We start from the raw sequence: 27,508 nt of genomic DNA, 5'->3' as shown, positions 1-27,508 counted from the left end.
TATAACTCAGCGGTAAAGATAAGAGAAAAGAGGGATAAAGAATGCCAAGTCCAAAGACTCTGAAGTCAGAATAAGAATGAAAATTTCATGGGATAGAAAGAGGGTATGTGGGGCTGGATGATACTATGGAAGAATTATAGAGGTCATAGGGGGAATGTTTTCCATCACAAGGACTTTTTATTTATTTTAAATAACACAGGGATCCCTTAGAGTGTTTTGAGTAATGAAATGACCCATTCCTTCGAGAAGGATTCCAGAGGCTCCATGAAAGAGGAGAACAGGAAACCACCACTTTCCTGCAACCTGGAACAAGAGAAATTCCAGAAATAAGAGGGGATTCTAACCTCTACATATGAGTAAGAGAGGCCTAGAAATCTCCAGGGGAAGAGTCTCTGACTTTGGCAGCTTCGAGCCAGGGATGGGATTTGACTTATTGAGTAAACACTGGACAGTAATGGAAAAACACCACTCAGAGCCCATTGTACAATCAGCCTGCTGCAGCAGAACAGGGACCTAAAGACCTGAACAGAGACAGCCTTGTCCCAAAGCGGGAGGCCTTGGGAGTCTGCGCTGCCATGGCATGCCCATTCATCTTACCCGTCGGCCTTTGGTTTGCATGTGTTTTTTAACATCACCTCTTTAGTGTTTGCATGCATTGCTGGCAGGAGAGTAAATTGGTACAATTTGGTCATAAGCACCAAGAAAGATAAAAACATGCACTTGTTTTGACCCCACAATTATACATCTATAAACTTATCTTAAGGAAATGAGCAGAGATGCTGAGATGGGATAAACCAAGGGAGAAAACACAAATGTCCGACCATAGTGCCGACTGATTAGCCGCATGAGGACACTTTCGCAGCCATTCAATAAAATACATCAAGACAGAAAAAGAATCTACAACATAATTTTAAGTAAAAATAGAGGCTAAAACATACAGTGTGCAATGTGAGCCTGATTTTTTTTAAGTAGATACATTTCTATGTACATATTTATTTACATTACATACTTTAATATATTAAAGTGTTAACCACAGTGGTTCTCTCTTCATTGAGTTAAACTGTGAATTTTTCTTTCTTTTTGATTCTCTGCTTTATGAAGTTTTTATATTGAACAAAATTTAGTTTTGTAATTTAAACCAACTCCACCAAAATGTACTAACACCTTCCTAGAGAGCTTTGTGTCTAAACATACTTACAGCTTCTTTAGGGCAAGCAGTTCTGTGCCTTTGGTAGTGATAGTAGTCTCTTCCTAAGAGAATTATGCTCCACGGGACAGATAAAGTCTACTTTGTTCATGCTTATTGTTAGTACCTGAATAGTGACTGACAGACTAAGTCCTCGGCAGCCGTCCGTCTCGAGAGACGATGGTGTAGCTTCTTAAGAGTCTATCTGCACCGCCGAGAATGGTTGTGCAGTCCGACTCGGGAGTGACACGGTATCTGTCTCCTCCCGTGTTGAATCGACATCTTACGATGACGCTGGAGTGTCCTCTCCAGTGAAGCTGAAGCTACAGAGCCTGGGCAGGGTGATATGGAGGGTCTGCTGTTGCCCATGCAGCAGACCCCCCCTCTCTTCGCAGCTGAAGGGTCCAAGGGAAAGACGGAGTCAATACAGCTTGGCTTCAGGTGCGCCGCAGGAGTTGCCGGTGTTGACTACAACGTCGAACCGCCTTAGGGACTCCGGCTCCGGATTTTCTGTTGGGGTTTACTCCCTTAGCCTTTCCCCTGAAGAGGTATGCCGCAAGGCAGCGGAGGTTTTTTGGAGTCAGAGTTTTCCTTCTCTGATGTGCCCTGACTGGAAGATCGAACCAGCGACACTTAGCTCGCCGGCCGACGCTCAATCCACTGAGCCAAACCAGCCAGGGCTGACAGACTAAGTATTTGCTGAATAAATTAATGATGAATAAATTTAAACCCTTCTAATGGGGACTCAAAGATAAATGTGGCATAAAGTCCTTGATAAATATGAGTTTATTCGGGTCAGTGATGAGTAAAAATACAAATAAAGTGTTTAGGAAGATTGGATTAAACTTTTTTGCAATGGTGTACTATTTTACAGATGTAGCAGGAAAATTTCTTTTAGGTTCAGCAGTATTTCAGGAGCTACTAATTTCTTATATGACTGGTTTTCAACAGTGGTTTCTTTTCCATAGCAAGCAAGAAGATTAAGGCCTATGAAGAAAATTGATATTCATAGACTAGCTCTGCTGCCAACTTATCCATAAAGACATAAAATGAAAGGTTGTGGGGGAAACTCATAGCGAAGAAAGAGAAGTAAAGGAAATGACACTAAGCAAATTTCAACCATTCTAATAATTATTTCTTTTATGTTATTCAAACTCAAAAATTATAAATGCAGGGACCATGCCACAAAACCCCATGGTACTTCATAGGCTCCAAATAAGTTTCTAGGATTTTGAAAATGTTCATATTTCTTGATGCAGTGATCCCATTTCATGGATACAAACTAAGAACAAATAATAAATACAGACAAAGATTTGTGTACAAACAAGGCTGAACCACAGGTTTGAAGAACAAATTTCATTTTATATGTGAATCACAAGCAGAGCTGAAAGGGAGCTTAGCCGTATTAGTCAGAGATCATCAGAGAATGAGAGAGAGAAGGAGGAATTTAGGTAATTGTCTTATGCAGTGGTGAAGACTGACAAATCTGAAATCTGCAGGCTGGAGATCCAGGGAAGGGCTGATGCTGCAGTTCAAGTTGAAATGCAGAAGCATCTCTTCCTCAGGGGAGTCCAGTCTTTTTCTATTAAAGCCTTTAACTGAGTGGATGAGGCCCACCCACATTATGCAAGGTTATCTGTTACTTATTTAACTGATAATCTCACCTTAAAATTACCTCCAAAGCAACATCCACTTGTATTTAACCTAATAATATCTTGGGTGCCCTGGCCCAGCCAAGTTGACACATAAAATTAACCATCACATTAGCTCAGATGGACATATTTAAGGACTGTCAAAGAAGTGAACTTCAGAAGCTTTTTGACAAATAGACCATTGAAATGTTTCCGTAGTATTGATATAGTTTCCTAAAGTCTGCAAAATGTTCTTGAGAGCTGTATCTAGAGCTAATATCTTCTATTCGTTTATTTTGACGTATAGCCTGTCTTGTTCCAAACGTGTCTAGCTCATTTTTCAGAAATGTGAATGATCTTACTCATTTTGCATGCCAGAAGCTCCCAGCATCATGTTTTCCACCCCCGGGCCTCCTACCAAAGGCCTTGCTCAACTCAACTGAGCTTTGGTCTAACTGAGCTCAGTGAAAGAGTTGTCACGTTGCATCACCAACCTCCTCTAATTTTTATTTTCGCATTCGGTAAAATAACAGAATTTCCTAATAGGCTCTAATATCATGTATTAGCTACACTAAGTATGTAGGAATTCAGAGGAGAGAAAAGACAAGGAAGACTCTTCATGAACAGGTGACACTTGGAGTTGGAGTACGATGCACATAGTCAGAGAGGAAAGTGGAATATTGCCATGAAAAATAGTACACGAAATGAAAGAGGTAAGAATGTGGAAGGTGTGCCCAACAGACAGCAGGCTGTGCAGAAAGTTGTTTAAAGAAGCTATGGGAGATGTAACTGGCGAAGTGCATGGTGGACTTGAAGACAATATGAATAATTTGCACTTTAAGTGATCGGGTGTTATTCATATTTTTTGAATTGGGAAGTAACATGATTAAGATGGTAATTTGTGGAGGGGAAAAAACCTTACACTGGCCATATGCATATATTCTCATTAAACTAATCAACTTATTTTCTTTTTCCTTCAGTCTCTCATTCTGCTGACTCTTTCTGTAATCACACACAGACTAACCTGATTCCATGTATAAATTATACAATACTAAGCTGCAAATCCATGCACTACCAAAAAAATTTTAGAAGTAATTTTGTCATGAAAATTATTTCAATGTAGTTGTCACAACTAACACCTATTATTACATTCATACATTATTACTTGTCAGAGGCAAAATTTAAACAGGAAAACGTGGGTTGCTGAGAACCCAGTTAAAATGAACTATAAAATCTAGAGGGAAGGGAAGAGCAGATTTCAAAAATTAAGACAGAAGAAACACAGATGTCAAATTAAATATTCCAAGGAGGAAGTAAGAATTGTTGGCTAGCAGTTTATCTCAAGCAGTACAGACTTGAGTGTTTCAATGTATCTGATTGCGTAGCTGCTTTTTTGGAAAAGACAAAGTGTGCTTGTGGGGAATTACAGGAGTTACTTTGGAGGCAGAGTCCTGTCCCTGCTGCTATCTAGCTTGGTGGCTGCAAAAATATCCTCTTTGCTAGGCCCTAGTTTCTTCATCTGTAAATAGTCACAACCAGTCATAGAATTAGTATGTCTAGCATGTCGGGTAAAGGTGCCTAGCACATTACCCCACACATAATAGGTCTACTCAAGGAAACAGTTCACCCTCCCACCACCATCTCTATTCGGGCCATTATCATTTCCACTTGTAAAGGTGTCAACACCACCAACCTCACAGTGTTGTTGCAGAGAAGAGAGTGAACTGAACCACTCTAAGCAACACCCATGAGGTTCTCATTACTTGTAAGCAGAAAGTTTGGATCTCAGAAACTGAACTTAGGGGGCTGGGGAAGGAAAAACTAATCAAAGAGAAATGTCCGAAAAGCAAGAATGAATTCAAGCCTTGCTCAGGCTCTAGCTCGATAATCAGTCAAGCTGGAGACTACATAGAATAGCCAGCATGAGGGCGTGAGACTTTAAAATCCATAAAGAACACCATTATCTAAAGATGATAAGAGCAGAAACCATAAACAATTTGAAAATGGACTTGGAAACACTGGATTTAAAGGAAAGTGACCTGCTTAAACGTTATGAATACTAAAGAATTAACTTGTAATTCTTTCCTTAACACAAAGTGGAAACATGGTTGCATTTCATGACCAGTAGGAATAAATACACTTTATTGATCAACAGAGAATTTAGCTACTAAGATATCTCATCCAGAACATATTATCAATTCCTTCTATAAAGCTCTGTAATGAAGTCTATACCCACTTCCATTTGCTTGAATGTTACTAAAAATCTGCTTGTTTCCAAATCCATATAGGCCTTTACTCTTTGATCAGTAAGAAAATATAACAAGAAATATGAAAAATGTCTGTCAATTGAGAAGGCTGTTGAATTTCAAAGCATTAAAAAATAAAGGCTCTATTTATAAACGTTTAGTTTTAGATTTTCACAGTCTGAAAGAAATTTTAGTGTAACAACTTCTTTTCTATAGATGAGGTTGTTTGAAGAGACTGTATATACACACACATATATATATATATTTCTCTTAATAATATCAAAAACTTTTTAGGCTGCTGTGGCTCAGTGGATTGAGCGTTGGCCTGCGAGTCAAGTGTTGCTGGTTCGATTCCCAGTCAGGGCACATGACTAGGTTGCACGTCAGGTCCCCAGTTGGGGGCGCGAGTGAGAGGCAACCACACAGAGATGTTTCTCTCCCTCTCTTTCTCCTATCCCCTCTCTCTAAAAATAAATAAACAAACAAATAAGTAAATAATTTTTTTTTAATAAAAGCTTTTTAGGACTTTTTTTTTTTAATTCCTCAGCATCCCACAAAATGTTTGATTCAAAATGCATTTGTTAACTATCACATTTTAGCTACCTATAAAAGTTCAGCCTGTTGTGCCTTTGGAACTAAAACTTCTATATCCAAAAACCTTCCTATTATTTGCTTTTAGATTTCTGAGCACTTTTGTATCTTTTATTTCACCATCTGACACTTATTTGTTGCTTTTTTAAATTTTAGTGATTAGATAATACATTCTAAAGCTAATTAAAATTTTTTAATAATTTAAATTATAGAATAGATTAACCAGGAACAAAGTGATTCATTATCTTTGGACAAACAAATCCTCAAACAAAACTTCAAGTCAAAGAAAAACAAAAAATAAAGTGATCAAAAAATTAAACCCAACTCAGCCAGCATTGATTCAATCTTTCTTATGCTTTAAGCACTGAAAATATACCAGATACATGAGACATTAGATCATACCCTGAAGATACTCATGTATCAGAAAAAATAAGTATTGTATGACAATTGGTCAGTTAGTTGTATTTTAAGGCAGTAATGATACTTTGTATATATTATTATTGAGTACAGGTACTTTAACACATTTAATCTTCTATTATTCCTTTTTCTTTTTACAAATAAGGAAACTGAGCCACAGAGACATTAAATGATCTTCTCAAATTATGCATCTAGTTTTGGCAGAGCTGATACTTGAACTAGGTGGTATGGATTCAGGACCTACACCTCATGCCACACACTGTACTGCCTCTCAATTAACTGTAATTTCTCAATCAATTTTTTTTTTACAAACATATGGCCAAAACTATAAATCAAGATTGCTAATTATTTTACATCAGAAAGGTAAATCCATTTTTGACCTTTAAGTACAATCCGGAGATTGTAAATGCCTTTAAATATGACATTATAGAGCATTATTTTTATATAATGAAAAATGTATTTTTAGACATACAAATGCCTGATGAAGCACATACATGCATTCCTGAAAAGTTTGCAAAAGGCTACATTGCACACACACAGAGCTTATGGGGGGGCGGGCGGTGGAATAGAATACAGACCACTGAAAACCTTCGTCACTTTGTAGCTAGGGAACTAAAAGCAATAACAAATCCTACTTAAAAACAATTTACCACAAATTTTAAGTTAAAGTCATAATAAAGAAATACTATTGTAATTTTAGGATTTTCTCTTACAATACAAGTGAAGGTAGACTTATGGAAGGGGGTAAAAGAAAGGCTGCTGAAGTGTGGAGATAAGTACATTGCCCATCAGAAGTGGTGGGTGGGGAAGCAGATGCAGGCTTTGCACACACTATAGCAAAGGTCTGGGTTGATGTGTAAGGATCATTAGCTTGTCTTGTTTCTTTTGCCCCTGATCAACCTCAAGAGAAGATGGGATGAATGGATATCATGCACAGTACTACATTCTTTCATGGCTTGCTGAATTCAGCTTTGTTAGTATAATTTGCATTCTGCTGCTGTTATAGCACAAAACACGAGGATGCTGAAGGAATCCTATAGCAACTTTCTGATCTTTCAAGTTTTTTGACATCATTTTCCTTTATGCCAATCTCATTTGAACTTACAGGAGATGCATGGTAGCAAAAGAAACTATATTTGCAATGGATTACAATGAAGAGAAATATTGATAGCTTTATTTGATAAAGAAAACATTGATAGGATTATTTCTTAATTTAGGTTCCTTCCTCCTTTTCTATTAAATACAATTAAAAGCTGAAAATGCATAATTTATTCAGAAAAAAATAGTTTAGTAAATTAATTCCAATTATGGTTAGTAGCGTATGAGTCACTGCATAGAAATGACTGCATTCAGTCCCAGGCAAAAGGTCCAAGAAGTCATTTACACATTCCCATGAGTAATTTCAGCATGAGTGCAGGTTTTCTTCTCCTTTCATCTCCATCAACATTAACACAAAATTTAAAATTATATGGGGTGAATACTAGAGCCTTTCATTCCCAATATCCATATTTTAGGTCTGAGGGACTAACTAAAGCCCAGTATCATTTCAAAGAACAGAACAAAATAAAAATAGATGAAAAGCAGGTCTTATCCTAATCATTCTCAGGAGAAATGTTTTTGTCCAATTTACAATAAATTACTGTTGCTAAAACCTACTTACACAGTCCAGGTTGGGGTTACTCTCAAAGCTATCGTTTGAATCATTGATTAAATTTCTCCAAAGCACCATGACCAAAGAAAATGATTTATTTTCTGTCGTGTTGCCCTAATATGGTCCTAATGAGGAGCCAAACATTCCTTGTAACTTTGTTCCTTGGATGGCTGAAGGCTTGATTTACTCATCTGGGTAAAAGTCCCTGCGTGTTCACCTCCGTCTCTGAACAAAGACTGATTTTCATAATAACCCAGTTAGTGAACGTTTTCCCTTAGGCCCTGGGACTAACTTCTCCCAAAGAAGTGGGCTGTTACATTGCTTTTGTCATCTCTCAGCACAGAAATGTTTGCATAAGGCAGAAGAAGCCGTGATAATGAGTTGGTTCCTGCTTTCATGAGAAGGATGATGGAAAAGACTCTTAAACAGTTTTAGTAACAAATGTTTGCAGGCATATGACTCTGGATGTATAGCAATCAGAGATACACACAGTTTCATAGAACAGTCTAAGCACACTCCTTTGAGCTTTGCTATACCAAGCCGTGAGCCCTGGCTTTTAGTTTCCCTGTTACAGCTGATAACATCAAACATTTAAACTGAGCTGCTGAATGCACCTCCAAGCAGCTTCAGGTTGGGTGATGTTATCTATGGTTACATGAGTAGCAAAGAACTCCAAGGCCTGGACTCCGTCTTGGCTTGTAATTTTCTTTCAGTTCTACTTCCGATAATGTTTTTATGTCGAAAGTAGCTTGGTATCAATATGTTATTATTAAACATCAGGAATTTTTTTGAAAGGGAGCAAAGGATTTTGAAACACTAACGATATGATGATATAAGGGAGGCATACAAAATTATATGTGTCTGTTGAAAATCACTCTAACCCTTCACCTTTAACAGCAAATTCCAGGCATTCTGCACAACAATACCTATTTGCCAGCATTATAAAATGTGAGGCAATTCCTGACCCCTTCTAAGAAAGCCTTGTCTGCTGAGGCTTGCATCCTTCCATACAGCCTGGCTGCACAAAACAACTGCAGCCCAGAGACCAGGGCTGCTGAATGCAGCAGGGAGCAGAGGACACAGAGCCTGATTTTCAGGAGCTCCTGGGTTCTTCTTCCCTGAACGTCTGTCCCCGGAAGCCTTGAAAAACACAGGTGATGTGGGAGAAAAGGAGAGACGTGCATCCCAGGGCCCTAAGTAATTTTTGTCGTCCCCCCACCGACTCTGCTCCCAGAATGTGACCTGACAATGTGCATCAGGACCAACAGCAGACAGCTAGCAGCTGGGGCAGTGGCACAGAGAAAGACTAAATAATAAACTTTGTGAAATCTTTTCTTAAATTATAACTTTCCAGGACAGGCAAGTTTTCCCGGGGGGGGGGGTGATTAGCAAGTTAATATTAAACTACACTAATTCAAAAGTAGTGGTAAGATATTTAAGTTTATGTAACACTTGTATAAAATAGAGTACCAGGAAGAATAATGATGAGGAAAGCAAAAACAATGAAAACCACTCTTTCTTGATGCAGTTCTGACCTACAGCAGAGACCAGCCTAGGTGGTTACTATGTGCATGGCACGGAAGACTAATTAGAAAAGAAAGTGTTAAGGAAAAGGATGCTTCATGTAAAATATTTTATTTAAAACTATTATTAAGTTAAAGCTCTTTAAAAAGCTCTTAAATTCCATCTAACTTCCTTCTGCTCTGATTGCGTTTGTTTGTGTCTTTTCTTTGGGGTTTGAAAGAGGATACAGGTGACAAAAATTATATTATTGCATTCAGAATATTGAGATGACAAGGAAAGTTTGGAAATATAGTTAACAAAAGCTAACCTTTTTCTGGTTAGGCCGGTTTACTTTCAGCAAAGTACACAGGCAATTTATCTGCGCACTGATCAAAGGCATTACCAGATTCCAAATCCCTGAAGCCTTTCTTGCCTCCAGCAGCAAGGTGCATTAGCCCACTAATGGCATTTCCTAAGAGGAAAGTGCAGAGGAAAACGCTGAGCCTGACACAAAGAGAGGCATTTAATAGACTTGTGCATATACATCAGCCTATGACTCACGTTGATGTGCCAGGCACTAGCGCCAAGCCCGTCTCCGAGGGTCGTCCATCATTCACACTTCCTCTGATCCCGCCATCCTTCTCTCCTCTCAGATTCTCTTACAAGGTTTCCAAGCAGATGCTTTAACTTAATATTTCCTCAAGGATGAGAGAACTTAAGCAGGTTCGAGCAAACCAGTTCAATGTCTCATTTTCTTGACTAGTTTCAGCAAATATTAAAATTCAAGATTTTGTTTGATTTATAGGCTCTATATCTCTGTTAACATAGAAAATCAGCTAATACTGAGTCCTTCGCCAAGGTTTTGTGATTTTGTTTTTAAGCAAGTAAGTTTGATACCACTAGGCTAAAATGTATCAAACATACAAAAATGTAAAAATTTGTAATAAATTAATTCTATTTAGTTATTAAAATTGCTTCTCCCCTCCCCCTTGTTTCCTAGTATCTACTAATATGAGAATTGGAAAGATGACTAGAAACGAGTTGTTTTACCTGCACAGATTGCCCTCAATAAAGTCCAGAAATTTAATAAATTATGATCTCCAAATTTAAACATTAACTGGGATTTGCATGGTAGTTTCTCACTCCCCTTTCATACTGTCAAGAAGATTCTGTGAAGACATCACTCACAAGAATTGTTTAGACAGGCTTTCTACCACAGCTTTGTGTGTATGTGTATATGGGGGGGGGGGTGTATCAATAACCCGCATTGCTGCTAAACAAACTCCGGACAGGCTAAAATGATAATAATCTAAAATATAAAAAGGAATAATAAGAAACTTCTACAGATCACTTGTTTTTTATTAGTTCCCCAGATACTAATGCTATTTCTGAAACAGCTGGAAGAGAAGTCAGTTTAAAATGGCTTCTGTGAGGATGAAAAATTAGTGTTTAATAATTTATTCACTTTAATATCTTCAGGATTGAGATACAGGAGAATTTTTCTCTGCCTCATCAGCCATGTCTTGTGGATTCTCACTTTGCCCTTGAGGTTAAATCGGTTCATGCTCCTGCTGAAGCCTCATGACTTGCTTCTTCTCCTCCTGTCTGACCATCTCAGGACCCCAATCAGGCTCTGTTGTTTTGTACAGCACGTGACTAGAGCATATTCCCCACCCCTTCTCCTCCTCCTCCTTTACTTTAGTCACTTCTGCTGCATCACGTTGCCCTTCTCTACCCCTCACCTACGTCACTTACCAAACGCCAATGTTCATACAAACCAATATTTTAGGATCCTAAATCCTACTGGGGAAACCGCACCACCATGCAGGCAGTCACTGTTGCAAATGCCCAGGCCCCGCTGGCCTGCTGACCTCTCTGGTCAGCTGTTTATATGTTCATAATACGTCATCTCTGGCATCCCTCACGACAGCAAGTCAAAAGCATCAGCAAACTGCCCAGTTGTCCTTTGCTTCCCAGGTTGCACTCACACGCTGTTTTCTTTCTTGAACAACACCCTTGTCTCCTGTTTTCACAGAAAAATTAAAGCTTCACAGGTGTTCTCCCTTCTAACCTCCAAAGCTCATGCATCAGTCTGTTCTTCTGATGGTCTTTGCTATTTATTAAAGATCTCTTAGGGCATTTCATCAGCATTTCCTCCTTCTCCTGGGTCTTCAGTTTGTTCCTCCTGTATCCCCACATTCTGTCTTCAACCGACCGTTGTCTGGTTTCTGCCTCCACTCTGTAAAAACGTCCTGGGGAAGTTTGTCAGTGATCACCCGATATTGCTCCACAGGAATTCGTCTTAATTATGTCAGCTGGCCTCCTTATGCATTTGCCACAGTTGGTCATTCCATTCTTCCTGGAATTCTCTCCTCTCTTCCTACTATGACCATACACTTTGATGGTTCTCCTCTATCTAGTATTTCAGACCTTTCTATTTCAGTCTTCTCTGATCCTCTTCTCTTGTTCATCTCCTAAATGCCTGTCATCTTGGAGGAAACTTAAAGGTTGAGCCAGGATTCAGAGCCAGGCAGTAGAACTCCAGATCCCAGCTGCACAGACTCCATCTTGCATAATGGCAATACCCATTGGCCACCTCCACCACTTAGTAGATGGATGCCTTTTTATTTAACCTCTTTGAGCACAGGTTTTTTCATGCATAGAATATAAGTAATAATACTTTCCACATTAAGTTGCTGTGAAGAATAACTCTAGTGACAAGTGCAAAGCTACTATAAATAGTAGCTTTTCAATAAATGGCACCTATTATTATTTTATTGGTTTTATGATCTCAAGAGCAAGCCTAACACAAAAAAGTTAGGTAGGGAGATATTTAGGGCAGTTATTAGATTAGGAAAGGAGAGAGAAAGACGTTCTTGTTATGATCCAAATGAACCAATGCAATAATTATTTGAGCTATTTACCTTAGTTCCCCATTAAGTTTAAGAGGCTCCTATGCTTTTGAAAGACACGTTGACTTGGATGCTCCACCAGCACTGTGAGCCAGAGTTCCCAACCGTCCTCTCCATCTTAACTCCAAGTGGAACAATCACCCCAGATTTGCAGCTCCCAACGTATATTAATATACCATCTCATTATGTTTAGGACTTTTTTGAACACCAAAGATGTATATTTGATAAGCATCTCTTAAGCAGGTCAGAACATTTCTAATTTTGTGGAGAGTTTCTCTACCTATGGGTTTTTTAATTCCAAAAAAGAATGGCGTCCACTGACTCTTCAAAGCTCTTGATAAAGAATATTTTTATAAAAGATAAAAGCATAATTATCATACAAATATAAAGCAAATGTGCATCAAATAGTTTATTTAATTTAGTTAATGAGGGAACCAGTAAGATGTTATAACCAACTCAAAGAAGAATCCTTAAACCGCACATGCTTGTATGGAGGCCCTCAGGAATGAATATGCAGTTAGATGTACAACTGGCAACATCTACCTGCAATAACTAATATATCAACCACATATAATTTATTTGTGTTTCTGTGGATAATTTCTATGTTAACATTAAAGATGTAAAATAAGCCAAAGGCCATGAAAGGGAGAGATAACCTTAACAGAACACTCAGTAATTTCTTTTTTTTTTTTTTGCCCATTTCAAAGTTTTTCACATATTTTCCCAATAGTTAATCTCTTAAAGCTAAAAAGGATTTCAGCTGTGTGCTTTGTTGTGTCTTGATACTGTCTACAGATGACTTGATTGTGTCTTGATATTGTATACAGACAGATGACTTTTACTCAACCAACAAGACAGATTTAGAATATATAATATATAGTAGTCAGAGTCTGTATAGATTAGAGAATGCCTGATTTCTCCTAGGGTAATGTATCTCCATTACCAAAATGACAGTGAGCTTTTTTATTTATTTATTTTTTAGAGCAGATTGGCAGAAATTACAAAAGCAGGAAAAATAAGATTCCCCTCTTTAAGATGCAATAGAATAACGTATCAACTGTTCTGACTTACATTTCCCTCCTCATTCTTCCTCTCTTCACCCCGCTGTGGGTTGCAATATAAAACTGGATACAGAATCTCACTGGGAAGGAGAGGGGTGGGTGGTAGTGCAACGTACACCAAGCTTGATAGAGACTTGGTGTGGCATTTCCATCACCAGCTCACAATGGGATCATTGTCAGAATTCCCTACGCTTTGCCCTGATGCTGAACACGAAGTCAGGGCCTGTGCCCCACAGTTCATCCAGCTGGAGCTCAATGAGAATGAGGATGATGATGTCAGTTTTGGCACTTTGCTTAAGGACAGTGAAGCCTGCACCTAATGAATTACATGAAGATAGATCACAACCCTCAGCTCTATATTTACAAAGGCATCAGCTATAAACACACATATCATTTAGAAAGAGAAAACCACAGCCATATTTATCATTGTGAAAAAAGAAGAATCAATTTTTAAAGAATCATAGATAATTTAGAAAGTATTATAAATATAATATGAGCCCCCCTTTTCTACTTAGTCAATATCATAAGAGCACGTGGAAAAGCTGTTGTGACTTTACTTTTCACAAACTACAGACCTTTGTCAGTTGTAGCTATTGCTTTAAACACCAGTTATTATGTCAGCCTTAATAAATTTTATAACTTTTACTTTAATAATAACAGAGACAAGAACAAAAATTCTACTTCTAGAGGTAATTTAGAACAGACTTTCTTAAAATTACTAGAGCACTGCTGCAGAGGCTCCCTCCAATTCTTTCTCAAAGAAAAGTTTATATATGATTTCACTACCCTTGAATAACAATAACAATAATTAAAAAGAATAATTTTCAATCTCTTTATAAATACATTTCCATTTTAAGCTGCTCCTTCAAAAGAGATAACTAATCACTGTTTCTTTTACAGTCATACCTATTAAACATGGCTTTTAAAAATAAAGTTAAGCCCTGTCTGGTGTGGCTCAGTGGACCAAAAGGTTGCGAGTTTGATTCCCAGCCAGAGCATATGCCTGGGTTGCAGGCCAGGTCCCTAACTGGAGGCGCATGAGAGGCAACCAAACACTCATGTCTCTCACCATCTCTTTCTCCATCCCTTCTGCTAAAAATAACTAAAATATTTTAAAAATAATAATAAAACATAAAGTTAATATATTTAGGTACATCATTGGAGAAGCGTTTCAAGATAAAACAGGACAGCCTGATGGAGAGTAAACTTATTCAGATATCTGCAAGCCAATCCTGCCTCTTTTCATGAAAAATAAAATCCTATTATTTGTTTGAGTGTATTGCCATTTACTAAAAAATAAATGGATATTTAATCAAAAACAAAGTCAGAAATTCTTGTAAATATATTATTTTCCTAAGTACACATACACACAAAGCCTTGGAGAAAAAGAAACTTGTATATTGTTATTGAATTTCTACAGGAAAAAAAGAATGTTAGGAGAGATATCATTGTTGGTGAACAAAAGCAGAAGCCTTTAACTTTTAATCATTATAGAACTCAGAACTTAAAGTTTCAGTTCTATAAAAACAAAAGCAATTTTGAGACTTTTCTCACTAATTCTTGCCTTTCATAATAATGGATAATATATGATAGGTGCTTGATACATGCCAAACATTGAGCTAAATTTTTTACATTCATTAATTATTAATAAAATTAATTACTTATAACCCTTCACAATCATTTGTGAAGCAGTAGTGATTATTATCAGTCTTTTTTCACGGGTAAGACAGTTGAGGGTCTGGGAGGTTAAAACTTGCCCGAAGTCACAGAACCGTAAGGATCCATGGCAAGCATTACTTTTCCCACATTTTGCAACAATGGCTTAAAAAACTAAGTAGTTACAATATTGAGATTCCAAGACACAAGTAACCTCACCTGGAAATGCTTCTTAGCCTCTGTAACAATGTTTTGCAAACCTTGGCATTTCCAACATGCACCATACTGCAATTTCTTCGTCTTGTTTAGAGATTTTATCACACTGTCTTTAGCTCAAAAATTCCAATTTATTTGTCAAGGCCTTTTTCCAGGTCTTCCTTGTGTTATTCTCTATTCCTCTGACTTTATTAAACTTATAACTAATACTGTATTTTTGTTCTTACTTATTTCACTAACCTTTCTGTTTTTTACTTTTTCATATCCTTTTGGTCTGGTTCAACAGAAACCAAGTTAGACCGCAAAACACTAAGTGATAAGGCTCCAGGGAATGGACTAAGTAAAGGTTTCTGAGAATATTTTGTACTTGTTGATGAGGAAATATAAGTGTTTAAAATTTTAGGTAATAGAAAAGAAAATAATCATTACCCCAAACACACACACACACAATATGTTTGTAATTCATCTTGAAGCCAGGCAGTGTTAGCCCTCCTACTTTATTTTTATTAGCTAGTCTAGGTCTTTTGCATTTCTGTTCAAATTCAGAATCAGCTTGTCAATTTCTGTTTTAAAAAGTCTTATTGGTATTTTGACTTTATTGATTAATTGGATAATAACTGACATGTCAACAATATCGAGTCTTCCAACCTATGAACAAAAAATGTCTCTCAATTTGTTTAGGTTTTCTTAATTTCTCTAAGCAACATTTTATAGTTTTCAATTTATAGATCATTGTCGGACTTATTCCTAATAATTTTACATTTTTGATGCATATTAAATGGTATTGCTGTTTAAATTTTATTTACCCAGGAGACTACATATTTCCCTTAGGGCACATCACCCATTTTAATTTTCTAGGGCATCGTCTTCAAGTCCTCACTAATTCAAAATTCCTGCAGAGATTGTCAAGGTCTTGCATGGCCACCTTTCCCTTTCCCACTTAAGCCATTGAAGAAAAGGCCTACTTTTCTTCATACAAGTAGACCCATCCTGCTGACAGAGCATATAATAAATGCTTGGGAAAGATACTTAGTAAAAAACTAAATAAAGTTATTTACTCAATTGTAAGGACAGCTTTAAGGGAAATTTCCTTTTTATAAACTTCTAAGGGTGATTCCTTTGACAGTAATACCCCAGATAGCAAGTGAGCTTCCTTCAAGGACAGAACAGAAAATAAGACCATTTTGATTAGCTTCCCTTGAACTACAATGGATAAAACACTCTAGGGGACATCTGTATATCTATATCTCTATATTATATTAATTACTGGGAGACCAGAGGGGCATTTAATAATTTACTTTTTCTGGAACACTGGACAGTATTTGGTTCTCTAATGGAATTAATTTAACTAAGACAGTTAATTGAATCAATTCATTCCCCCAGAGAAGCTTCTCCTCACACTCATTTTCCACTGAATTAGGATAGGCTGCATTTCCTTTTTTTTTTTTTTTTTTTTTTTGTATTTATATTTTGCATTATTCCTTTGGTAACTTAGCACTTAATTTGCAAAATGAATTAAGAAAAAGATTCATTATGGATTTTGGCAGAGCTGTAAAGCTTTGGGTAAAAGCTTAGAATGTGATTTATTACTAAAATCACAGATGAGTGTGGACTTCTCTTAAGACCCACTGAATCATAATCTGGAATGTGGTTCTTGAAAAACAAATTTCTATCCAAATTTAATAGATGTGTTTGCCACATAAACTGAGAATCTGAGCAAATATCTATTAATAAATGATTTGTTATAATCCTATATTCAGTCTCAGAGTTAGAGCCATTTTTATAGATCAGTAAGCATAACTAGAAGTTTTAAGTTCCATGCTAGTCATCACATTATTAACCAAAATATCACTCAAAATACCATTATAACTTTTATAAAATGCATAACCCAAGTTTACCGCTGGATCTATGAGTCAGCATCAGACTCCAACTTCTTAGATTTGGATCTGAGTCCAACTTTTGCCATGCCTAACAGCATAATGTTGAACAGCCAATATTATTCTTTTCTATCAGTTTGCTGGAGCTGCCATAACAAAATAGCACAAGTGTAAACAATAGAAATGTATTTTCTCACAGTTCTGGAGGCTAGAAGTCCAAGATCAAGGTCTCTGCAGGTTTAGTTTCTTCCGAAGCCTCTCTCCTAGGTGTGCAGATGGACACCATGTTAGTCATTTCAGGCTAGTCTAACAAAAAGGACATAAATTAGGTGACTTAAACAATAAAGATTTATATCTCCTAGTTCTGGAGGCTGAGAAGTCCAAGATCAAGTCACTGAGGGATTCAGTGTCTGGGGAGGAACCACTTTCTGGTTCACTGAGCCTGTCTTCCAGCTGAGTTCCTACATGGAGAGAGGGGGCAAGAGGGTTCTCTTGGGCCTATTTTATAGGGTGCTAATCCTGTTCATCTCCGCCATCAATGCTTAATCACTTCTCTAAGGCCCCATCTCCAAATACCATCACACTGGAGATGAGGTTTCAGCCTGTGAGTTTTGGGGGGATACAAGCATTCAGTCTACAGCAAGTATCTTCTCTACACGCTTTCGCATGGTTACCTCTCTGAGCAGGCACATAACTGGTGTTTCCCAACTGTGTCTTCCTGTCTTCATCTGATAAGGACACTAGTCAGATGGGTTAGGGTCCACCCTAATAACCTCATTTTACCTCAATTATTTCTTTAAAGGACCTATCTTCAAATACATTCACATTTTGAGTACTGGGAGTTAGGGCTTCAACATATGAATTTTGAGGGAACACAATTTAGCCCATAACACCCTTTAAGCCTTTGCTTCTTCACCACGAAATGTATGGATTGGTTAAAATATTACCAAAAATTGTTCAACATTTAAAGAGTTAATATTATTTTTAAAAGACTATCATTGTCTTTTCTACAAATAAGTACTGTGACATTCAGTGTCCTTGGTTGCAAGCATCATAAACTGATCCTAGCTAACTTCAAGTGAAGGAAATTTATTGAAAACCGGGGGTTTGGGGGGTATCAGAGAGTAAGGGGAGACCAGAAAGTTTAACTAATAAATAGGAGGAACCCCAGGAGCTGTTCCCTGCTTCCTTGCATTCAGGCGAGAATGGCAGTCTGGCACATGGGATGTTCAGTGTGGGGGGCTGTAATCAGCTCCCACCAAAGCCCCACACTCTGAAAGGGAGGAAGCAGGAGACTCCTGAGAGGGCGGTGAGAAATCACAGCAGGCAGAGTGATGATGGTATGTAGCACTCCCTCCCCCACACCCTGCATAATGAGCGATAACCACTAAGAACATCTTATGATATTTATTTAGTGTTCAGTTAAATATGATTGGAAGAGCTGATAAAACAATAAAGCAAAGAGGCAATCCCTGATATTTTTGTGGCTCTTGACAGTCATATTTTGATAATAGTCTAAATCAAATTCAAATTACAAGTACAAGTAAAAAGCGCTACATTGAAAAGCTGTATATAGTATCACTTTTTAACTCAGAGATCTTTCAGACCCTTGCAATCTCATCTGTAAAGTGTGACTAAATCTACTTTCGACTTAGAAATAAATGAATTTGGGGCTTACACCATACAGCTTTAAGCTTTACGATTACATATTGAAGATGTGATAGATTTTTCTTCCCATCTTCCATCAGTGTCCCCATTAATCATCTTCATTGGCTCTTTTGGAAAGGTTAATTCTCTCAAAGGAGAAAAACTGCTCATTATAAATTAATGTTTTTGTTGATTTTCATAACCTCAACTTCCTCATAGATATTCTCTTAGTATTAATTCTGTTATACTTTTTTTCCAATAAGCTTCCTGGGAATTGCTATCTACATTGTACCAAAATATTAGTAATCACATTTAATTATTCTTTTATCTGTAAATTTTGTTACATGCCTTTTCCCCCTCAACTCTACTCTGAAATACAAAGTGTCTGGTGTTTTAAAATTTTAAAGTATTTTCTGTTTTTAGTCCAAACATTAGAAATACAAAAATTTATTATAGTCTAGCTATTTAAAAATTCTCTTTAGATATGAGACATTTGGATATCTTAAGAACTTCAAGTTTTTATTAAACTCACTCTTACTCTCATTTTATTTCCAAATATTTTCACACCTCTTTATACTGAGCCATATTTTGATCATTTTCAGTTCAAGGATATCTAAACCCCGAGTGCTATGTATTTGGCTTTTTCTTTCCATCACTTCTCAGAATTAATATTCTTAAATTCTCTTTTATTGAACATTAATGAGCAACTACATAGGTCAATTCTGTTCTAGACATAATATTTCTTCATAAATCATGATCGTATTGCACTGTTTTGTTTTGCTTTCTTCTTTGTTAGCAAAACTTTACTCGTGAAAACAAAAGGCTACCTGGCTCTACTGTTTTTATTTTATGCACAATAATAATAGAGACCCCATTTATTCACTTCTTGCAAACACATCCAGGAGAAGGGAATCCTTTAAAATCAGAAGAGATCATTAAATTATCTACAATACCTGGAAGGGATCTCATAAAAGTTTCCAAACTTCTAAATCAGTAATTTTCTTCAAGTAAAATCACACATAGAGCTGCAGTTATTTTAAAGAGCCAGAATTGCTGTTTTTCTAGTACAAAGATATTAAACATACCCAAATTTATAACTTTTTAAAACTTCAATATCACCAAATAAGAACAGTAAACCAGTTTTGATAAACATAAGACATTGAGAAGTGAAATATCATTATGGGTGACATTTGTAGTCATATCAACTTCAGAATCTCGTTTACTTTTGTATTTTTCTAAACTCACATAATTTCAGAAAGATATGTAGTTGCAACAGTAATCATTATTTTCCACTTTGCCTCACATTCTAAGAATATTCTTCAATTTAATCTGGACACTGGAACCAGGATGTAGTTGGCTGTTTTTGTTTCAAAGTTAAATCCCCAACCACATCTGTCATTTGCTCACATTCCCCTTCACAAAAATAAAAGTCAGACAAGAAACTTACAAAACAGTCAAATAAAACCCGAAAAAGATATCATCACGACTTGGCATGCTACCCACTCACTATTGCTCAACCACTGCTAGGCAGTGGCGAATGCATGTAGAGAGGAGAGACATCCCAGGCTGATATTTAATTGGACTTGGCACATATGTGCTGTGGCAAGGTACTCGCTCATATATTTTTATTTGAAAGAGCAAGCACAGGCATGAATTTTAAAAAGAAAAAGCAAACAAACCTTCCTAATACGTGCACATTTGCAAGAAGTTCAAGTGTATGCTAATAGTTTGTAGGCCCTTCTTCCAAGGACTGTCCTCTCGCAAGTTGATCTAGAAGAACTATTTAATGAGTTAGCTGTGTTTCAAGAGATGTAGTTTGGAAAGTCCTAATCTTGTCTAACTATTTCTCTTTATGAGTAAGACAGTGAGACCAAAGGAAGTCTAGTAAACACACAACACACTTCCCTTCCATTGCTCATGCTATTTTCTTAGCTTTAACTCCATATCCCTCAACCCTAACTGGCGGAATCTTACTCATGTTTTAAAGCCTCTCTCAGATACATCTAGTTCTCTCTCTCCCCCACCCCCTCCCTCCCTCGCCCTCTCTTTCTCTTTCTGGAACCCAGTACATTTGAAATGTAGTTAACATGTTTCCTTATTTCATCCTGTATCTGAGAACATAAATCTCTTCCTCTCACTTTGTTATAATACCTGCTATGCCTAACAGCAGGCCCTATACATTGTAGGCACCGATTCAGTACTATTTCTTGAATTGTTCACAAAAAGACATGATCCTCAACAGGTCATTCACATTGGAATGGCATATATTTTGCTAGATTTAATGAAATGTTTTTCTACAGCCCCTTTCACATTCTTAGAATTCTGTATATTTTTCCCAAGGTTTTCACATTACAATATTTTTTCAGCTGCTTTGGTTCTTTTTCATTGAATTCTCTTTAAAATATTACTGTTTAAATTGGCAATTTTTACAGTAAAAGAGGAAGTTGCTACAAGAAAGGTAAGAACATGTTGACTGCTTGATTTGCCTGTGCGTCTTGACTGACGGGCTGATAAAAGTTTAAACAATTGACATTCAAGTTTTTTCAAATGTATAATAAATGCATCTGTCTTTTCATATTTGATAATACATTCTCTCTTTATTGTGTATAGGTGTGTGTTTTTCATAATTCTCCCAAACTACACAGCATAGTATAGATCTAAAAATGTCATTCTATCTTTTGTTGAAGGTCTAATTTTTCCAGAAGCACACTGAGATGGAATTTGGCAAACACAGTTTTTATTAGGCATCAATATCATTTGAAGGGAAGGGGGTAATCAGGATGTGGCAGAAGAAGTCCCCACGGAGAGCTCAGGGGTGTATGTGGCACATCAGGTATGACCCATTTTGGAAGGAAATGGCTGGGGTTTTACACCACTGTCTTGATCACTCACTGGGTCTGTACTGCCTGGGAAAAATGTGTGTTTGAGCAAATTGGTTCTCTGAAGATGGATCAAGTCCTCAGGAAGCAGACAGCTGGAGGCAGTCTGCTGAGACAGAAGGTCCTTCCTGGGGGGGTGACCTGGGTGGCAAATCTCTGTGTCCACAGCATGTCTTTATACAATCCTCTCTCCCTGAAATGGGGACAGAGATTATTTTTTGTTTAATTTTTGGAGGTTGCAAAACAGAGAAAAACAGCCAAATTGCCATCTATCATTCTGAAGTCCCAGCTAGCCTTTAACGAGTCCCATGATTTGACATACATGAGGCTATTTATTTCACAACATTGATTATATTCTGCACAGTGAATCCTGGCATCACATGGTATTGGTTACATTGGAATTTCCAAACTCGAAGTCTCAAAGAGTGTCAGACTTTCTTAAAAGTTCAGAGTATGAGATGAGTAGAATTGACTAATTAGCCAGACCTCAGGAGGATTTGTTCAATTTCTCTAAGAATATCAACCATTTTAGGACTTGGGAATTTGGATCACTTGTCTTTGCAATGTGGCAGTTATGACAATGTGATATGAATGATGAAAACTTATGGTTATAAACTACTTTGGAAGAATCACAAATCAATCTGACTTGTAACAAGACAGTCTCTAATAACAGAGGATCTTTTTCCAAAGACCAATTGTATTTAGACAGTGTTGGATGCCAAAGCTTAAATGAGATAATTCTGCAATACTTTAAACTCAAGTATCTCAATAATTCTAAAATGTTACTTAATAAATGGAAAATTCTGTTTCAGATGTCTGTTTTAACATCATCTACAACACTTTGAACGATTTTTTTCTTTGGCCTCAACCTATATATCTGTTTTAATATCTTAAGGATAAAACTTTTACATAAAAGTAGTTTGAGGGTAATTGAACCTTTATAATAGTTTTATATCTTAGGTGTTTTTCTTGGTAATTTCCTGCAGGATATGAAGGAGCAAAATATAAATTTGAATTAATTTTAAAATTCCTCTCACCATTTCAAGCCCTACCTTTATTGGCATGAAAGCACTACATTACAAGTATTTTTTATAAACTATTGTTTTTAGATTTTATTTATTTATTTTTAGAAAGAGGGGAAGGGAGGGACAAAGAGAGGGAGAGAAACATCAATGTGTGGTTGCCTCTCACACACCCCCAACTGGGGACCTGGCCCACAACCTAGGCTTGTGCCCTGACTGAAAATCGAACCAGTGACCCTTTGGTTCACAGGCCAGTACTCAATCCACTGAGCCACAACAACCAGAGCCACAAATATTTTTAAATAAATTAATGGTATTTTCAGTATAGTAATGAATAGATATATCTTTGACAAGGAGAAGAAGGGTGCGTGTGTGTGTCATGTGTTTATTAAGAAAGGTACAGTATTCCCTCACTTATCACGGGTATTACATTCCAGATCCCCGTGAAGTAGGAACCTTACATTTATTCTACACTCTTAAACCTACATAACTTTAACAACATACATATACGGTACTGCAAAATCCCACGATATAGCAAAAAATCCACGACATATAATTAAATATAATATTTTTTTTTAAATCCCGTGATACAGTGAGGCCACAATAAGTGAACTGTGATATAGCGAGGGACTACTGCAAATGCAAACAAAGACTAAAGGATATATTGACTCACTGAATCACAAGAAATTCTCAAAGGAAAACTTATGACTTTTTTTTGAAAAATATATGCCAAAGTAGAAAGGGAGGCCTATTTCAGGCATCAGTGGAAAGTGAAATCACCTATAAGGGGAGACTACTGTAGTAAAAATATTGAGGCTATTAACAACTCAATTTAAAAGTTTATTTCACTAGGTAAACAAAGCCCTATGACTTCACTAACAGTAGTTTAAAAAAATTATGTACACATAGACACTAACCAAAAAATGATCATATATTAGTTCTCAAAAGTAGTCTCATCATATTTTTTAACATTAATATATAGACTTTAAACATTTTTTTATTTTATTTTTTCTGTTACCATTTATCTCTCTTATAACCCCCTCCCTGCAGTCACCACACTGCTGTCTGTGCCCATGAGTCCTTTAACCTTTTGGCTCAGTCCCTCCACCCTGTGCTCTCCCCCTGCTTAGCTATCAGCCTGCTCTCTGTCTATAAGTCTGCCTCTATTTTGCTTGTTAGTTCAGATTTTTTATTAGATTCCACATATAAATGAAATCATATGGTATTTGTCTTTCTCTGACTGGCTTATTTCACTTAGCATGTTCTCCAGGTCCAACCATGCTGTTGAAAAGGTAAATTTTTCTTCTTTTTTGTGACTCATAAATGTGCCATAGTTGTTTTATCCACTCATAGATTTTTCTGACCAACATGTGATTAATATATAAATCAATAATAAAGAAGACAGTGAGCATTTATTTTAAACTAAAATATATATGGCAAAGTAACACATGGGTTAAAGAAGAGTAAATCATATGGAAATAGAAAACTATAACTATAAAATGATATGCAATATATCAGAACTTGAGAATGCAACTTAAAGTAGTTCTTAAAAGGAAAGTAACAACCTCAAATCTATTTAAATATTCTTATTATGAATTAAGTGAAGACTGAAAATAAGTAAGGTAAGCCTAAATTGATTAGCCAAATAATAAAGATAAAAGCAAGTATTAAAAACTTTAAAAGAATAGAAATACTTAACAACATAAAATCAGATTATTTGAAATAAATAATAGGTAGATAAAATTCCAGCAAAAAAAAGTCAAGAAAAAATGACATGAAAAAATTAGAGATTTTTAAAATTATAAAGAATACTATGTGTATTCCAAGACATTTGAATACTTCAGTAAAAGGGATATTTTCTTTAAAAGCATATTACCAAATTTGATGCAAAAAGAAATATAAAATATTAGTATTAATATGTTATAATAATGAAGAAATATCTCTGCATTTCACTGAAGAACAAACATCATATGTAGTAATAAAAGTTTTGAAGTAAAAGCATCAACTCTGGGACAGAAAAGCCTGTCTTCTACCACTGCTTCTAATCAACATACTATGGAAGTCCTAGCTCAGGCAATTAAAAAACCAAATGAAATAAGAGATACAGAAATTAGAAAGGGAAAAACAAAAATTTCAATATTTTCATTACTTTATTGCCTAAAATATCCATGAGATTATAAACTATGAGACCTAGGACTGTTAATAAAAGAACTAGCCAATTTTAAAATTTAATTTAAAAAAACATAGCAATAGCTAGTAAAATATGAAGAAACCAGAAAAATACACGTTTTTCAATATGTAAAGAATTTGTGAATGAAATCAAAGTAGTATTTAAAGACACCCAAAGTAACTTCAGAATGAAGAGAAATAACCTGTTCTTAGAATTCATGATGTCCTTCATATAAAGCTTAAAAGCATCTGAAGCAATGGGAGAGGTTGCTTTGGACTATATACATTCACAGTAAAAGTATACATAAAATCATAAGAAGTTAGTAGTGTGAAAGGTGGCGAAAGGGAAAGGATTGATATATGTGATCAGGAAGGGGGTAAACTGAAAGTATTGCATTACATTCTATCTTCATCTGTTTGGTGAGTATATATGTTATTATTTTCTAAACCATTACTTTTATTATATAATTATAATCTTAAAATGTTCCTGACAAGTATGTGTTTTTATGAGGTTAAAAAATACAAGCAAAAACTGTAAGTTATTATGAAAATTTGAAAGTTAGTGGGCTAATATGTTCATCATTATACCACAGTTGTTCTTGCATATTTGAGATCTACATCTATTATACACTAAGGTAGAGCATACAGACCATTTTATTTATTTCAAATACATTGTTTCTTTGATTAATAACTCTCAGAATTTAAGCACCAAAATCTAGATCATTAAAATGATCACAAGCCCCTCACAAAAATAAAAATACATAACTCTCAGAATTTAACAGGAAAAACTTCTTTTCAGCCACAATAATCTCAGAGTCCCCAAGTTTCTTTTCATTTGACAGCTGCCATATCAGCAAAGACTATCATTTTTATCTCAAGGGAAAAGAGGGAACCTGCAATAAAATGTTCAAATTCTCGATTTACTGAAGCATTAAACAAACACAAGTTACAAATCTAACTGATACCACAAAAGAGGCACTAAAGTCGAATTACCATTGAGTATAATAGTCAAAAATTTGCATTTTCCCTTTTAAAAACCCTAAGTGAAATATTAAGCCAGAATATTGAAAAGAATCAAGCATAATCAAAAGTGAGCTGCTTTGTTTTATTTTATTTTGCTTTCTTTTATTTGCTTTCATCGTATATGGAACAAAATAGAATTAGCCCACTTGAAGAGCAAGTGATACAAGAAAAACCCTAGGTTCCTAACTACATGACAATGAGTATATTAACAAGTCTTTATTGACATAATTTAAATAATTTTCTGTGTTGATTTGAAAATACTGGACATAAAAATCAATTTAATTTTCATATCTGTTTGTAAAGTGACTTATAATTTAGGACGGCAATGTAACTCAGATTCTGGAAACTTAGAAATCACTTCACCACCCAAACAAAGCCCAGGTTTTCTTTATGGGTCCCACCCTTAAAAAGACACATGCTCTGTGCTCTCTGCTGCTCTGACACATTGCAAGTTTATAAAACTTTTCGGCCAAGGGAAAGTTCTCAAAATTCAGAAAATCCATAGTGTCTAAGAGATGCACTGTTCAGCTGATTTGGCGCATCAGAATTTGAACTGGGAGGCATGCTCTTCATGGTCTTGTTGCACAAAATGTTGATGTCACTCTCATTCTGGAACTTGGTTTTTACACTCTCATTTTCAGCATTTACATTTCTTGAGGTTGTATTAATGAAACAGAACCCACGGGCTGCCCAGATTGAAACAGAACCCATGGGCTGTTCAGTTATGAGGGGCTCGATTGCCCACCACTAAAAAGCATAACTCCCAATACCGGAGTTGGGTGAAAAGAAAAGGAATTGTTAATTTAAAGGTTGTATAGGTTTAGATTAAAGCCGGATTTCTGCCATTAAGTCTTACTTTCTTTAGAACACCCACAAAGACATAGTTCTGCCTCCCCCTGCCAAACCAGGCTAGTTTTAGAATAGAAAAGTCAGAGATACTGTTTCCCTCAAGGAAAATAGAAGTCCGTGGATTCCCCAGACACAGTCCAGCTTTACCGGCAGCACCCAATCATTTGTGCCTGATTGGGAAGGTTTTCCCTGTGTCGCCTTTTTTTTCAGCTCTTAATCCAGAACTGCGTGGCACCTTCTTACTCACCTGGTCTTAAGGCCTGTGGGTGAGGTGCTTCTGTTCTTTTTCAGCCCGCGTGGCTTTCTCCTTTCTACCTCCTTGCAAACTGTGTGGAGTTCCCCCTGCTAATGGCTGCCACCTTATTTTTAAATGCCTGACCTCAGCCTGTGACACAGTCAGTGTGTGGTGACCAGTTGCAACCACTTGTGTATCCTTGCACAGGTCCTATAAGCTTTTCATCACCATTCTATGGACAGAGCCCCTCCCATTTCCTTGGTGCCTGGAGTGGTCCTAGCTATTTACATATTAAGAAACTAGGTATTTCTTAGGAAAATGGTTGTGCTCCACTGAGTCTCATCCCCCATTCCCAAACCGTGGGCTGTGGGGAATTTGGGGGGACCCTGCTCTGTAACATTATTTCTATTCCAAACATGATAATGAGTTTATATTAAAACTTTTCTGTGAATTGGCTTATTTTATCCCCAAAACAACCCCCTACAGTAGTACTCTTACTATCTCCATGTCATAGATGAGGTCACTGAGGTATAGTGAAGTGAATTAATTTGCCATTGTCACCAATCTAGTAAGCAACCAAGTCATAACATGAACTCAAGTAAATTGTCGCTAGAATTGTGAATATTAATGACATGACCAAGTGTAGACATCAAATATACATATGTCTTTGTGTCACACAGACTATATATAGAACAGTGGTAGATACACTACTTTTTTCCGTAGTCATGCCTTTTGCA

The sequence above is a fragment of the Furipterus horrens genome, unplaced genomic scaffold (assembly GCF_987537825.1).
Source record: "Furipterus horrens unplaced genomic scaffold, mFurHor1.1.pri manual_scaffold_1, whole genome shotgun sequence".
NCBI classification, from domain to species: Eukaryota; Metazoa; Chordata; class Mammalia; order Chiroptera; family Furipteridae; genus Furipterus; species Furipterus horrens.
Note: the sequence above shows the minus strand (reverse complement) of the source record.